This window comes from Talpa occidentalis, unplaced genomic scaffold (assembly GCF_014898055.3).
Source record: "Talpa occidentalis isolate TD23 unplaced genomic scaffold, MPIMG_talOcc4v2.1 talOcc4.11, whole genome shotgun sequence".
NCBI classification, from domain to species: Eukaryota; Metazoa; Chordata; class Mammalia; order Eulipotyphla; family Talpidae; genus Talpa; species Talpa occidentalis.
The window spans coordinates 40,867,628-40,882,247 of NW_023601104.1; the positions used below are offsets into that span (position 1 = coordinate 40,867,628).

A 14,620-nucleotide genomic window follows, 5' to 3' on the forward strand; every position below is an offset into this window, starting at 1 on the left:
AAGCCAGGGTGCACCCCAATGTGACCTGGCCTCTGATTATTCAGCAGACACACTAGGGCGCCTCTAAAGGCCAGGCTGGAGCTCAAAACAACTAGGAAGGACGTCAGGTCCGAGGCTGTGGGCTGCCCTGAGAAGTGACTCTGCAGGCTGGGCCTGGGGTTTGTGTGTAGACTTCCTGGGCACCTGGGCCACCGTGGGAGCTCAAGGCACAGTAGTAAGTGGCACTGTCTCCAGTCTCTGCTGGTGAGACCACCAAGTGGAAGGTTCTCCTCGTTCTACTGTGCTGCACAGAAAACCGACCCCCAGTAAAATCTGCATCATAGAATTTAATGTTATCCCTGTAAAGGACAAACTCTAAGGAATGACCTGCCCTTATTTGGTACCAGTATAAGTCTGGGTTTGACAGTTCGGTTTCATAAGTGCAGGCCAGTGTCCCCTCACTGCCAACCACCACTGTACAGATCAGGGAGCTCTGGGTCACTTTGTCACACAACACGGCCTGATCTGTGGAAAGAAAAAATGAGAAAATAGTGAAATCCTGTTCTCCATAGGCAGTGGGTCAAGCACAGCTCCACCCATGAGTCACCCAAAGAGCAGAGGCAGGAGAGGGCACAGAAGTCAAAGGGGGAGAATAACCAGTAAGCCAAGTATGCAGGAGAGGGAGGCCAAGGCTTCAGCATCAGAGAAAGAGAAATGTGAGAGAGGAAAGCAAACAAATGAATGCACTTACAAAAACACAAGAGGCCAAAGCCCACAACCAGAATCATCTTCTTTTGTATCAGGGGAGAGGAGATCGAATAAAACAAGATTCCTGAGGCCTCTGAGACCACCTTTGGCTTCTGACAGGAAGGAGAGGGGAGGGAAATGAGAGGAGACAGGCAGCCCTGAGCGTCACGTGATCGAATTAGCTGTGGCTCTCAGAGACAAATGCTTCCAGCTCAGAAACTGCTGTTGTTATTTTGGTCCTCAATTCATCTTGAACTAATACTTTGGTAAAACACAACAAAAATGAATTACTTTAAAAGAGAGAGAAAAAAAAAAACCAGAAATAGAAACTGCCAACACAATGATCACATGCCGAGATATCAAATTGCTGTCGAATGACTTACCCTGGTGTCCCCACCCACTGGGCGCAGTCCTCCATCACGCTGGCACCACAGCACCTAGGGCAGCTGCAGCCCTGCAGCAAACGAGATCCACGCGTGAGGGCTTCAGACTAGTCTCTTCCTCCCGCATGTCAAGGAGGGAAAGCACTGAACAAGGTTGATTGTACAACTTCTCCGAGGCCTGAATCCTAGAAATCTATTTCTGATGGCTGAGGGGGCCTGATCCCAAGTGCTTACTGCAGTTGACACAGCGTGACTTCCCAGCTCTCATTAGGCACTTTGCACATGCTTGGTTCCAGCTGGAAAATTCTGCACCTGAGCAGAGCTGCCAATGCAGGAACTGCCAGGAGTGGGTTACAAGCTCCTGGGAGAGTGCCCACTGTGGGCCCTGGGGCCTAGAGTGGCTGGAGACCCCGAGGCCAGCCCCTCCCTGACACACACCATATGAATATTGTTTACCTGAATATTGTTTGCAATTAATATTGTTTGTCATATCCAGGATATGACAAAAGTTGGGAGGTTCTGTCCTAAGAAATAGTAGACTGACTAACTCACATCCCCAAACCTAGGAATGTTTCTAGGAGGCCCGTTGTTGCCCGTCTCCCCTACATCCAATTCAGCAGCAAGTACCATCATTTCTACCATGAAATCTGTCCCCAGTGCATCTCCTCTCCATCCCCACTGCCACCTGCTCCTACAAACCCTATCACCTCCGGTCAGAACCACTCGATGACCCCCTAACAGGACTTCCCTGCACAATCTCTTTGCCTGGTCTTTATAAAATGTAAATGAGATGATGCTGGCTGGACTCCCCTTCCTGGGTCTGTGACCCCAGCATGTGGTCTGGCTGCTGCTCTCCCTCCAGCCACAGCCCTCCCTTGCTCTCCCCCTCCCCATCAGCCTCTGTGGCCTTGGTTTTGGTCCTCTATCTGCCGCATTGTTCCAGCCACCTGAAACTCTAGACCAGTTTTCCATAAATCTTAGCTCAAAAAGGCTTTCCCTGGTCATTCCAAATAAATCAGATCCCCAAACCTCACCCCAGCCAACCAGTCACCCTTGTTTATTCTCTGTTTTACTTTTTCTCACAATATTTGAAATCATTGGATTTATACACATTTATTGTCTCTCCCATCTCACCCTCTTACACACACACACACACCATTTTATCACTGTCATTTTTTATCTTTTCACTGGTAACTCCCCAGTCCCTGAAGACTGGGGACATACTAGACAAGCAATATTTGTGGGGAAAAGATATGCAATATTCTCCACTTAAAACGCAGCATCTGCATGGAGAAGTTTTCCAGATTTAGTAAATAAAAATACAGGATACCCAGTTAAGTTTACATTTCAAACGAGCAATTTTATTCATATTTGGGACATATTTTTTCATTGTTTACCTGAATTTCAAATGTCACTGGGCATTTTGTTCTTTATCTGGCAGCCCCAGACACAGAGAAAATACCAAAAGTGAACCCCAGACAGTCCAAAATCCCACCACGAGCACCCAGAGCCCTGGCTGTGGAAGAGGAAGCTGCCAGCAGCCTGGTTGCCCACCCACACAGCTGCTGCCCAGCTTGCACTGCCGCCTGCTGGCAGCTGAACCCAGCAAACACCCAGCCCTTTGCTAGCTGGAGGCCATCTCAGGACACCCACATCTCCAAAGCCCTGAGCTCTTCTCAGTCCCTATCCAGCCTCCTGGTGTCTGTCCCTGCTCTAAAGGTGTTGACCACACAGGCTGATATTTATTAGAGAGCTGGGGGAGGGGAGGAGGGAGCTGTGGTAAATCAAGTAAAAGGGTCAGCTGATTGGTGAAGCATGGGACTAGACATTTAGTCATGAATATCATGTGTATACACAGGTGTTGATTTACAGTGCTGACCACCTAAAACCTATATCACGGTATATACCGATGTTACTGTAACTTAAAAATGTTTTTAAATAAAGGAACTGAGTGCTCTCTTCCGGTTATAAGCAATACCAGTTTCAAACTAAACTGCTAGTCCTCTTCTGGCTCCCCATCCTCAATGACATCTGGCCACAGCAGAGACCAGAGGGCCTAACGGACCCTCACCTGGAGGGATCACACCTGCTCCCCACTGTGTCACACAGGAGGTTCAGACCCTGGCAGCCCTTTGGCCTGGCTTCACTTGACCAACCCATCCCCATCCCCAGCAGTGTCCATCCAACAGAGGCACCCCTCTGGAAAGGGCAGGAGCTTCTCAGTACCAGCTCAGCTCAGTGGCTGGTGGGGGGCTGTCACGGACAATAGCAGGGTGATCTCAGCAGGGGCTGGGTGGGGGAAGGTGGAGAGATGTTGGTCAAAGGGCACAAACTTCCAGTCATAAGATTAACAAGCTCTGAGACACTAATGTACAGAATGGTAACTATAGTTAGTACCATGTTCTATGCTCAAAAGTTGCTGAGAGAAAATCTTAGCTGCGCCTACCACAAAAAAGAAATGGTGAAGACTTGACATGGTGGGGGTGCCAGTTATTGTGAAAGTGGCATCATTTTGCAACATATATAAATTTATCAAGCAATCATATTCTATGCCTTAAACTTATGCAATGATATCTAGATAAAAGTGGGAAAATTAATTTTTCACTAAAAATAAAGGAATGGGATTTAGGGGGCAGGCTTTGTGGGTTTATATCAACTCCTATCTGTTCCAACACATACTTGCTATGTTCATTTAAACATGACCTAACCTCTCCAAGTCTCAATTTCTCCACCTGTAAAATGGAGACAATAATGATAGCTTTTTCACAGGACTGTTGGAAAATGAGATGAAGTACTACAAGCAATACACCCAGCAAGTAATCTCAGGAAGTTAGGCATTGCTTACTTTTGTTGCTGCTATTATCACTTTTATTGTTACTATTATCATTTTTATTAGATTGACTGAAAATGAGTTGTGTTCTCCTCAAATATGTTCAGAGAAAAGATGCTGAGTAATCTAAAAAATGAAGTTGTGAAATCCGGCAAAAGACTGTACCAATCAATGGCCACAGCAATAAAAAGTGACTCCTACCTGGGGCCTCCCTGGTGGCGCAAGGGTTTAAGACACAGCACTGTGAAGCTACCCACAGCCACTGCAGCACGTGTTCGATCCCCGGCCAGGGAAGTGACCCACATGGCGCAACAGACCTCTCCTGTCTCACCCACTGCTCCCCTCAGCGGTGTATTTCAGTCATCTGCCTGTTCTGTTCTCCACTCTGTCTCTGGTGAATCCTCTCACCCCCCCACATCTCTGGCCTGTACCCCAGTTCTTTCATGCGTAAATACATAAATCTTTTTTAAAAAGTGACTCCCACCTTTAATTTGCTGTCAGTGCCACTAGCATGTCCTGGAGTTTTGCAAGCCCCCAGCACCCAAGCCAGCTGTACTCTTCCCAAATCCCCAAGAGTCATGGGAGCAGTCCTCTGGCTACTGCTTTTATGTCTTCTAAAAGTTACAATAGTCTTGTTTATGGAAGGCCACAATATAAAACAAAGTGACCCCCCAGGTTTAAGAATACGAGAAATTCTCGCTTTTCTTTATTGTCTTCACCACACCACTTATGCCCATACCCCATCTGCCTCCATGACCCATGCCCTCCATCTTTCCCCCTATTCCCTCTGGTAAGCATTATCTTCTTTTTTGCCAAAATCAAATTTTTATTTCTTCTATTGTTGTATGTAATTGTTTTTTGGATATCTATATTCCACAGATTAGTGAAATCATCTGAAATCTCTCTTTCACTTTTTGGCTGACTTCACTCAACATAAACATCAACACTCAACATATGTTTATCATAAACATAAACATATTCACTTCAAGGTCCATCCATTTTGTGCCAAAATGCCACCACTTCATCTTTATTCACAGCTGTATAATATTTCATGGAATACATGCTCCACAGTTTCTTCATCCACTCATCTGTTGAAGGACACAGGTTGGTTCTATGATTTGGACATTGTGAACAGTGTTGCTATGTACATACGTGTAGATAAATCTTTTGGTGTTAAATTTTTCGTGTTATTTGGATAGGCACCTAATAGCGGCATGCTGGATCAAATGGGATTTCCATTTTTATTTTCTTGAGACATCTCCATACTGTCTTCTACAAGCTGTCCCAGCTTGCATTCTCACCAACAGTGGATGAGAGTTCCTTTTGCACTGCAACCTCACTAGCATTTGTTAATTCCGTTCTTTCTTACACGGACTACTCTCACATGGGAGGAGTGATATGTCAGTGTGGTTTTGACTTGCACTTTTTAATTGGGTCATTTGTTTCTTTGTTGTTGGATTGTGTATATACTTTACAAATTTTGGAGATAAGGGTATCAGATGTATGGTATGCAAATTTTTCCCATTCTGTAGATTGCCTTTTGTTTTTGTGATGGTTTCTTTTGAGATACAACAGCTTATGATACAGTGCCACTTATTTTTGCCTTTGTTTTCCTTGCTGCTGGAGTTGTATTCCCAAACACATCTTCCTGGTAGACTCCTGTAGTTTGTCCTCTGTATTTTCTTTCAAGTACTTTATAGTTTCAGTTCTTATGTCCAAATCTTTAATCCATTTTGAGTAGATTTTTATATATGGTGTTATTTATTTTGCTTTATTTTTTGCATGTGGCTATCCATGTTCCCAGCACCAATTTTTTAAAAGGCTATCTTTTCCCCATTGTGTGGTCTTCAATCCTTTCTCAAAAATTAGCTGTGCATATTTATATTTCAGTTCTATTCCATTGGTCTGAGTTTCTGTTTTTTGTTCCAGTACCATACTTTTTTTATTACTGTTGCTATGTAATAGTTTTTGAAGTCAGGAAGTGTGAGATCTCCATTTTTCTTCTTTTCTCTCAAGAATGTTTTAGCTTTTCAGGGCCGTCTGTGATTCCATATAAATTTGATAATTGTTTGTTCTATTTCCTTAACAGAAGTCATTGGTATTTTGATAGGTGTTGCATTAAATCTGTAAATTGCTTTGGGCAATATGGCCATTTTAATAATGTTAGTTCTTCCTACCCATGAGCACAGGATATCTTTCCTTTTCTTTGCGTCTTCTTTTATTTCCTCAAACGGAGTTTCATAAGTTTCATTATACAAGTCCTTCACCTCCTTCATCAAGTTTATTCCCAGACATTTCATTCTTTTTAGCATGATTATAAGGAACTATATTCGTTATTTCCCTATCTCCTGATGGATTATTCCCATATAGAAATGACACTGATTTTTGTGCATTTTTTATTTTGTATTCTGCCACTTTGCTGACTTCACTTGTTATTTCTAGGAGGTTTTGGGTTTGTTTGGTTTTTTTTTGTAAAATCTTTTGGTTTCTCTAAGTATATTAACATGTCATCTGTGAACAGTGACAGTTTCACTTCTTTCCCAATTTGCATTCCTTTTGTCTATTTCTTGCCTAATTGCTTCACTTAGGACTTTCAGAACTCTGTTGAATAATAGTGATGCTAGTGGACATCCCTGTCTTGTTTCTGATCTTAGTGGAGAAATCCTCACGATTTAATGACCTATTACAGACTGATGACTCTTCAATTTCTCTACCTGAACTCCTTTAAACCTATTGATAGCTGCAGCCTGAGCAGCTCCCCAAGACTGAGTGCCCTGGGCTTCCTTTCGTTAACCTGAAACCATCACAAAATAGGGGCCTCTGTCCCCGCTGGGCGCTAGGGGTTTCTCTTTTGATCACTACTATCACTCAAACTAAGGACTTTTCTCCCAGTTTCCTGAGGTGGGCAGCTTTGTTTTTGACCTTGCAGCGCCCTCTGCTGCCTTAATTAGCCCATCTCCATAAATAGGTCATAGTGAATGTTGACAGAAAATAGGTCAGGGGTGGAAAATATTCTTTGTTCACAACTTAAGTCAAAGCTACTGCTTCTGTTCCCATGCCCCTTTCAACCCTCAGAATGCAGCTGCTCTGTGCTGGCCCAAAGGGCCATTCTCCCCAATGACTCAAAGAGGACTGTCTCGAGGAAGGTGAGATCGCACTGTGAAAGGGTAGATGGATATTTTCCTGTGGACAAAAATCTTAATGCAATAGTAAAGGACATCAGGAAATGCCTTTGGATGGATATGGACGAATGCATCTTTTTTAAATAAAAGAACAGGAATAGTATTTAAAGGGGAACGCTTAGTATGCCTGAGGGTGTGGTGATGGGAATGAGCCGTCTAGGTAGTTTCTCATCACTTCCTTCATGTGCCATATTCCATGCCAAGACCCCCAGCTCAGACCTGGGCTGATGGATGACAGGAAGCTAGCCAGAGAGGGACAGGGGACCAGCAGGCATCTTTCACTCTCAGGCAGGCACAGCACAGGGGCTACCCACGACCTCCATTTTGGGGAGACATTTTGCTGAATGCCCTTTGGACAAGAAAGCTTATGAAGAATCCTATTGTGGTTGGCTGTCCAATGCCATCTATCAAGCCAGCTTGGGAAGGAATGCTGCGAAGAAGAAGAGACCTTCCGTGGAGTTGCTCTGCTAGCTCTGGAGCAGCCTGTGGAAAGAACAGTCTTAGTGCCACCAGGTCAGTAACACCTTTCATGATGGGGCTGGGAGGGCCTAGCCTGACTCTTGCCAACCAGATTTTTCAAGCCTTCTCTAGGATCTTCTCTCCAAATTTTCCCAGGGCAGGGAAAACAAACAGATTCTCTCTCAATTGCCAAGGGCTAGCAATTGGGAGTGGATATCTGGAACACATAGTTAAGAAGGATGGTGAGGCCACCACCATCAGAGGAAGAGTGACGTGTCTATTAGCAGTACCTGCCATGGGAGTGGCAGCAGGAGGTAGTGCCATGCCGATTTTGCATCTGCCACCCTGCTCGAGGTGTCATTTCTGTAATGAGTGTCGCAGAGAAAAATCATCGGAGTCAATTCTCTGTTGGATTATTCTTTTGTTAAAGGGCAAATTTTAAATCTCTATCTTTCCCTTGGCTTCCCTGGGATCTCATGGGCCACTTCCCTCACTATCAATAGCTGTTGCCTGCAGCCTAAGAAATAAAAAAAAAAGTTAATGAATAAGATGCTCTATATCTCTCCCTAAAACCACACACACACACACACACACACACACACACACACGTTTTACTATTTAACAGAGAGAAGCAGGCCTGGCTTACCAGTAGAATCACAGGGGTCAGAGCTCACACAGAGACTTGCTCTCCTGAGTCACACACAGCTCACAGCGAAAACCAAAAGTGAGACTCAGGTGTCCTGAATTCTAGCCCCAGCTATAACTCTCCCTACCTACATGACCTTAAGCACATTTACCCCTCATGGCTTCAGTGTCTTCATCTTTATGCCTGAGGGCATAAGCTCAGGCATTCTCTAAGTATCTTTCTAGGTCTCACATTCTAGGATGCAAATGTATAAAGCCACAGATCTGACCTGAGAGAGTTATTAGTTTATATTCCCCTGTGCATGTTGCTTAAATTCCTCTTCCCAGCAAGGGGAAAAAGTAAAGCTTGCTTCTTCATTGGGGGTATCACAATTTCTTGATTCAATATGTGTGACTCATCAGAGCCTGGAGGTTTATGCCCAGATGCCAACTTGAAATCCAGTTATTATTGCATCTGGGAGAGAGAAAATGCTGAAAACAGCCTTTGGAAAAAACATCAATTTGGGGTGGGGGGGGAGAAGAAACAAGCTGTGCATAGTGCGATAACATTTTGATATCTTATTTATCATCTTCATCTCTAAAACCTACTCTGTTTCTTCCTAGCTCTGCTATAAAAGAGGGAAGGTAGGCAGATCTTTCCCAGGGAAGATGGGGCACCCGCGGGGGACAGAGAGGTATCTATCTAGGGAGGAAATAGAACAAAGTTGACTTCATTTCCCTTTCAACCATGGTGAAGGCTCAGGTTTTTGTAAAGGTGCTCACTCCTGTGGGAACAGGGTGAATAGGAAACTGACATTTGGAGCCAAGACTATAGGAATCGTGAAATTCAGCAACTACTATGCAGCAGAATTATTTTTTTTCATCTGGAAAATTGTCAGAGAAATATTCAAGTGTCCCTTAAGGAACAGAAACAAAAGATGACTATTTAACATAATTGAACTTAACAAATATTTATTAAGCGCCTACAGCTTTTCCCAAGTATCACCTGAGCCGGCTTCTGGACATTGCTGTGGCCCTAAAGACCAAGGGGTTTGGTCAATGGGCTCGAGGCTGGATAAACAATGACAACAGATTCACCTGTGAGACCCAGGCTCACTTAGCCGTGCCTCTGAATAAGTAGCTTAGCTTCAGAAAATGTGCACAGCAGTGTGGATAATCTGAAACACCAGGTAATCAAAAATGTTATTTTATGATTGGCTTTAGCATGTATTTCATTATTTTGTAGGCAGGTTTATCTTCCCAATTGTAAATTTTCTTGAGCTGATCTGTAAAGTCTACTGGGGGAAAGCTTTTCAAGAATCATACATTTCTGAAATTAGGCTCCCAGCAGTCAACATAGAGAAGTGCAGATTTTGTCTAATAATGAAAAGGGGAGGCAGGCTGCATCCCTGGTCTGCCCAACATCCACAGGGGTCTCCTTCCCCATCGCAGGTTAGAACCAGCAGTGAACACCAGGTAGTTAGGGTTCTTATCGATGGATCTGTATAGTAGGGGGGCTAATGAGAAATGCCCCCCCTGCTAGGTGCCCAGGATATGGGGGTTCCCGCTGCCTATGAAACCGGAGAACTTTCGACCATTCTAGCACATTCAGTCCTGCTCCCTTCACAACCTAGGTCCTGGGCTGCATCAGGAGGGAAGCTGCCATCCTTCTCATTTATAACTTTGCTCATGAGGCTGACCCCCTGCTGTGCTCCTGCTCACACTAGAATTAGGTCTGAGAAGAGGAAGTGGCAGCTTCACGCTAAGAGGGACTTTTGGTAAAGGGCCCAGACACTGTGTGAAGAACCCTGAGAAGCCCAGCATCAGAAAGGGATTTCAGTGAAATGCAAGCCTGGGTGAGCACCTCCATTTTCACACATATTGTTGCAGAGCCCCCTCGGTGACTCCCCCTGGCAAACAGAAACTTTTGGCTAGATGATGAATTCCCTTATCCGGTGGGAAAAGGCTGTAAAGATCAAATCACCCTTCCTGTGGGTGAGCAAGAGGCTGTAGTTTATGTAAAGGCATCAGCTCCTGTGGGAAAGAAGGAAATAGGAAATTTACATTTGGAACCGGGACTCAAGTGAGTGTGAAACTTAGTAAGTACCAGTTTTAAACCAAAAGGTGTCAATTTATTTGGGTTGGTTTTTAAATGATCTGAAAGTTCCAAAGAAAGAACACTTCTCCCTAAGGATACAGTTCCAATATTCTGACTTCAAACTTCTAAAAAGATCAAATGTTAAGGCAGATGGTAGGCTTGGAGAATTCTATTTCCCTATGTAATAAGTAGAAAAGTACTTTTTCTTTTTTTGCTTATTTGCTTTATTTTTTTTTTAAGAAGTGGGGAGGAAGATTATACATCTTGAGGAAAAAAATCATTTGCACAGCATTTTTGGATAAATTAGACCCAACAACCAAATCCAAGATTATCAGCTCAGAAAATCCTTAAAGATCACCTAACTCATCTCTTTAACTTTGCAAATGAGGACAGAGAAACTCAGAGAAGTATAAGATGTTCAGAGCCACACAGCTGTGCTGGCCCAGGACAAAAGCAAGACAGCTCGTAGCTCTAGGACATCCTTTTCCCCCTAACAGAGGCTCTCGCCAGACCAGGACCACGAGAGAGAACAGCATGGTCCTTGGCCACGCAGCTTCACTGCACCCCAGTCTTTATCTATCCAAGACTTAGCTGAAAATAAAACCCCAGAGTTCCAAAGAGAGAGAAAATCATTGTATGCTGGAGGGTGGGGTGGGAGGTGGGGAAATCTGATCAAAGTAGGAACAATAGCTGAACTGGGATATCAGGCTGTGGGGGGAAAGGCAGCCATCTTGCAGACTGTGTGGGGTCGGTGGAGGGGGCAAAATAAAACTACTGCTTTTGTCTTCAGACAGTGACTGTGACCATCAAACAGCACCCTAAATTCTGCAGAGCTCATTTCTTTCCCGGTGAGAGCTTATATTCTATAATAGATTGTATCAGCTAGGCAATTGCTTGGGACTAAACAATATGGCTTTCTGAGCCTTCTGGTCTGAAAGTGGCAATCATAATGCTGGGCATACCTCTCAGTCCTGAAGCTCTAGGCTACCAGATAGAAAGACACCATCACTTATCCTGTCTTAGAAGCTCGGAGGTTGAAGGAAAAGTCTAGTTCTTGGGAGGTGTACACAGCGAGGGTTGTTGAGTGGATGCCACGGGTTTTTGCAAAGCCCCTCAGCACAGTGTTCAGCAAACCACTGGTGCTAAGATGATATTTGGAAAGGGAACCCGGCTTCTAGTGAATCTTGGTAAGTGGAGGAGCTCATTGAGCCCAATTCTTGATGTGATTTGAGATCTTTTTTTACAGCAATTAGTAGGGTTGTGGCTTTTTGCTCTATCTCTGATATTATTCAAGTCCTGCCTGGCTAAAATATCTCCCCTCCACATCCCCCCAAATGGTCCAACCGTGGAGATGCACCCATACATTGGGATGCAGCTTCTGCTAAATTCTCACAAAATCACTTTTGCTTTCTACCCTTTATCACATCCAACCCTTCATCACATCCAACCCTTCATCACCTCTGTGGGTATTATGCTCATTTTATATAAGAGAACTTTTTATATTTTTATTCTTTTTTTTTAAGATTTATTTATTTATTTATACAAGCACTGGGTACAGTCAGAAGCGCGGGAGGGTGAGAGAATTCACCAGAGCCAGAGCAGGGAGCAGAGCAGGCAGACTGACGAAATACACTGCTGAGGGGAGCAGTGGGCGGCAGGAGAGGTCTGTGTGCCATGTGGGACCCTCCTCCGGTGGCCAGGGAGCAGCCAGGGATCGAACCGGCACTGCAGAGGCTGCGGGCAGCTTCGCAACCCAGCTCTCAACCGCTGTGCCACCGGGGAGGCCCTATATTTTTATTCTAATACGTTTATAAAAGCCTAGAAAGATTGGGTAACTTACTCAAATTGGTGCCATAAAAAAGACCTGGAATTTAAATCTTGGTACTCAGATTCCAGAGCTATTTATTAGTGAGGGGATGATGTTTGGGGGCAAAGTCACCAAGGCTTTGGTCTCTGAAGTTGCTAAAATAATCCCTAGAGAAGTTTACTACCTCTCAGAAGTAAGCAAGTCATAATCAACAGGACTATCAAGACCGACTCACATTTTCCTAATCCATACAGCAACATCACCAATAAGGGGTCATTGCCCCCACTTTACAGATGGGGAGACTGAGGTGTAGCAAGGTAAAGACTTGCCCTGGGTTTCAAAGCTAAGTCTGTCTGATTCCTAAGCCTCAGTTATTTCAAATTAACTGCAACTACCAACACGTTAAATTATTACCTAATTAATTAAGGAAACAATCTAATCAACTAGGTGGTAAAGATTGATTAAATTTTTTTCCATAGTTCCGCTCCCCTTTCCAGAATAGCCACACAATTGTATCATCACACAACATTGGGCCTCTGCCTTTGCACTTCTCCCAGGAGAGCCGGGGGATCCTGGCCCCCTTGTGGAAGGGTCCAGGTGGTATTTGTAAAGCAATCTGTGGGGGTGTGACTCAGGGTGGATCTGAAAAACTCGTCTTTGGAAAAGGAACAAAATTGACAGTAAGGCCAAGTAAGTCTGAATAACTAATACCTTCAAATTTCTCTCTGGAACATTGATTCCCTAAATTTCCATTCTGTTTTAGAACCCAGGTCCAATGGACCCAGCAGTATCACTGATAGATTCCAATTCTGACAACTGCTGCTATCCTATGCTCCTACCTTGGCTAGGACTCCGCTGTTTTCCCTCTCATGCTATTTTATGTAATAGATGAGAATGACAATCCTAGAAGAGCATTGAACCATGGAATCAGACTGTTAGAAAGTTTGATTTCTTACTATAATTGGTGGAATGTTCCATGGGGCTAAGGGAAATTTTCTAAGCCTCTATTTTCTTTCTCCTTAAAATGGGGAAAGGGAGTCTTACTCCTGTTTGACCAAAGCAGGCATGCCTCGAGGTAGTGTAGGCACATTTCCAGTAATTGACAATAACACAAGGAAAAAGGAAGACTCCCTGGTGTCCACAAACTCTACCCCCAGAATGATTATAAAGAGCCGGCTTCATTGGGGGATTCTTGGATGACAAGAAGATACTTAAGTAGGTACGAAGGGGAGTTCAGGCCGCTGAGTTTTTGTAGAGTCTCCTGTCATTGTGTGACACCTTAGGCAACAAGCTGACATTTGGAAAAGGAACAACTCTTAATGTTAGACCAGGTATGTTTTAAAGAATACTTGTGTCTAAACAGAAATCACCACTCTTAGGAATTTGGTTACAATCCCTGAATTACTCATCAAGTTATCAGCATCCTTGGGGTTGGTGCCATGTGTCTTTCTGTGAAAATGTTGGTGAGGCCAGCCTCTAAGGAACCCCTTAGCACAGTTTCTTCAACACTTGGAACGTCTATGCTTGTTCTTGTTCTAGCTGGAGCTGTGCATCTGACAAATGGGATCTGAATTGGAGTTTTAGTGCTTGGTAGCAGAGAACATTTAGAAAGAGAGGGGCATGGCGGGCGGCGGGACAGATTACAGAGCAGTGGCAACCGGGTCCAAAGGAGAAGTGAGATGTAGCCTGAACTGTAGCTCTCGTGTTCCCCAGCTGATGCAGTTAGGAAAAGAATAGTCCTCACCTCCGTAATTCTCAAAATACTAGAGCTTTACCCAAGTCTCCCCAAGAGACTTGGGTAAAGCCATGTTAGATTTTCTAGTGCTGACACTGATAACAAGTTGGTCTCTAAGGGAAAACTGATGATTAATCTTTAAGGAAAGATTTAAGATTGAAGGCAAATATTCAAAATAGTTGGAAAGATCATGAATTCTTGAAAAGTTGCCCCAAGGTGCTGTGAATCCGGCCTATCTAGTGGGAGTGTCTTCATCTTTGCCTTGGCTGAACTCTTCCTCAGAGAAGCCTCTCTCCATCCGCCCCATCCCTGTGGCTCTCAGCACAAGGAGGCAACTAAGTTTGGAAGTGTGAGAGAAGGATTCCCTAATCCAAATGCAGCAATGGCCTTTCTCTCCATCTTGCAATACCCAGAGGGATATTTTCAGTGCTGTCCACCATTCTCAAAACAAACCTAATTTCAATTACCTTGAACATAGTTGAAATTTTGCTCCGTGAGGGTGTCTCTATTTACTGCAATGGAAGTGTATTCCTGACAATTTTCTGTTTAACTTTTACTTATAATTGCTAAAAGATACCAAGTACCCAATGCATATCTCAAAGTAAAATTTCAACAGTCATGGCCAAATGATCACCCACTTGAGAAAAGTGAGAATCAGAAAGTCCAAGTGAATGTTATGTTAGTTCCAGATGACCTTCCTACAGTCCATTAAGCCTAATACAGCATAAGTGTTTGTAAAAACACTTCCATGCTGACTCATGTGTCGAGGTCTAACT

General features: G+C 44.0%; 1 protein-coding gene across 1 annotated transcript in view; it reads left to right on the forward strand.

The window, feature by feature from the left end:
• The window catches only part of LOC119238894 (T cell receptor alpha chain MC.7.G5-like), a 252,268-nt gene that overhangs the window by 172,186 nt on the left and 65,462 nt on the right, over positions 1 to 14,620 (forward strand). The window lies entirely within an intron of this gene.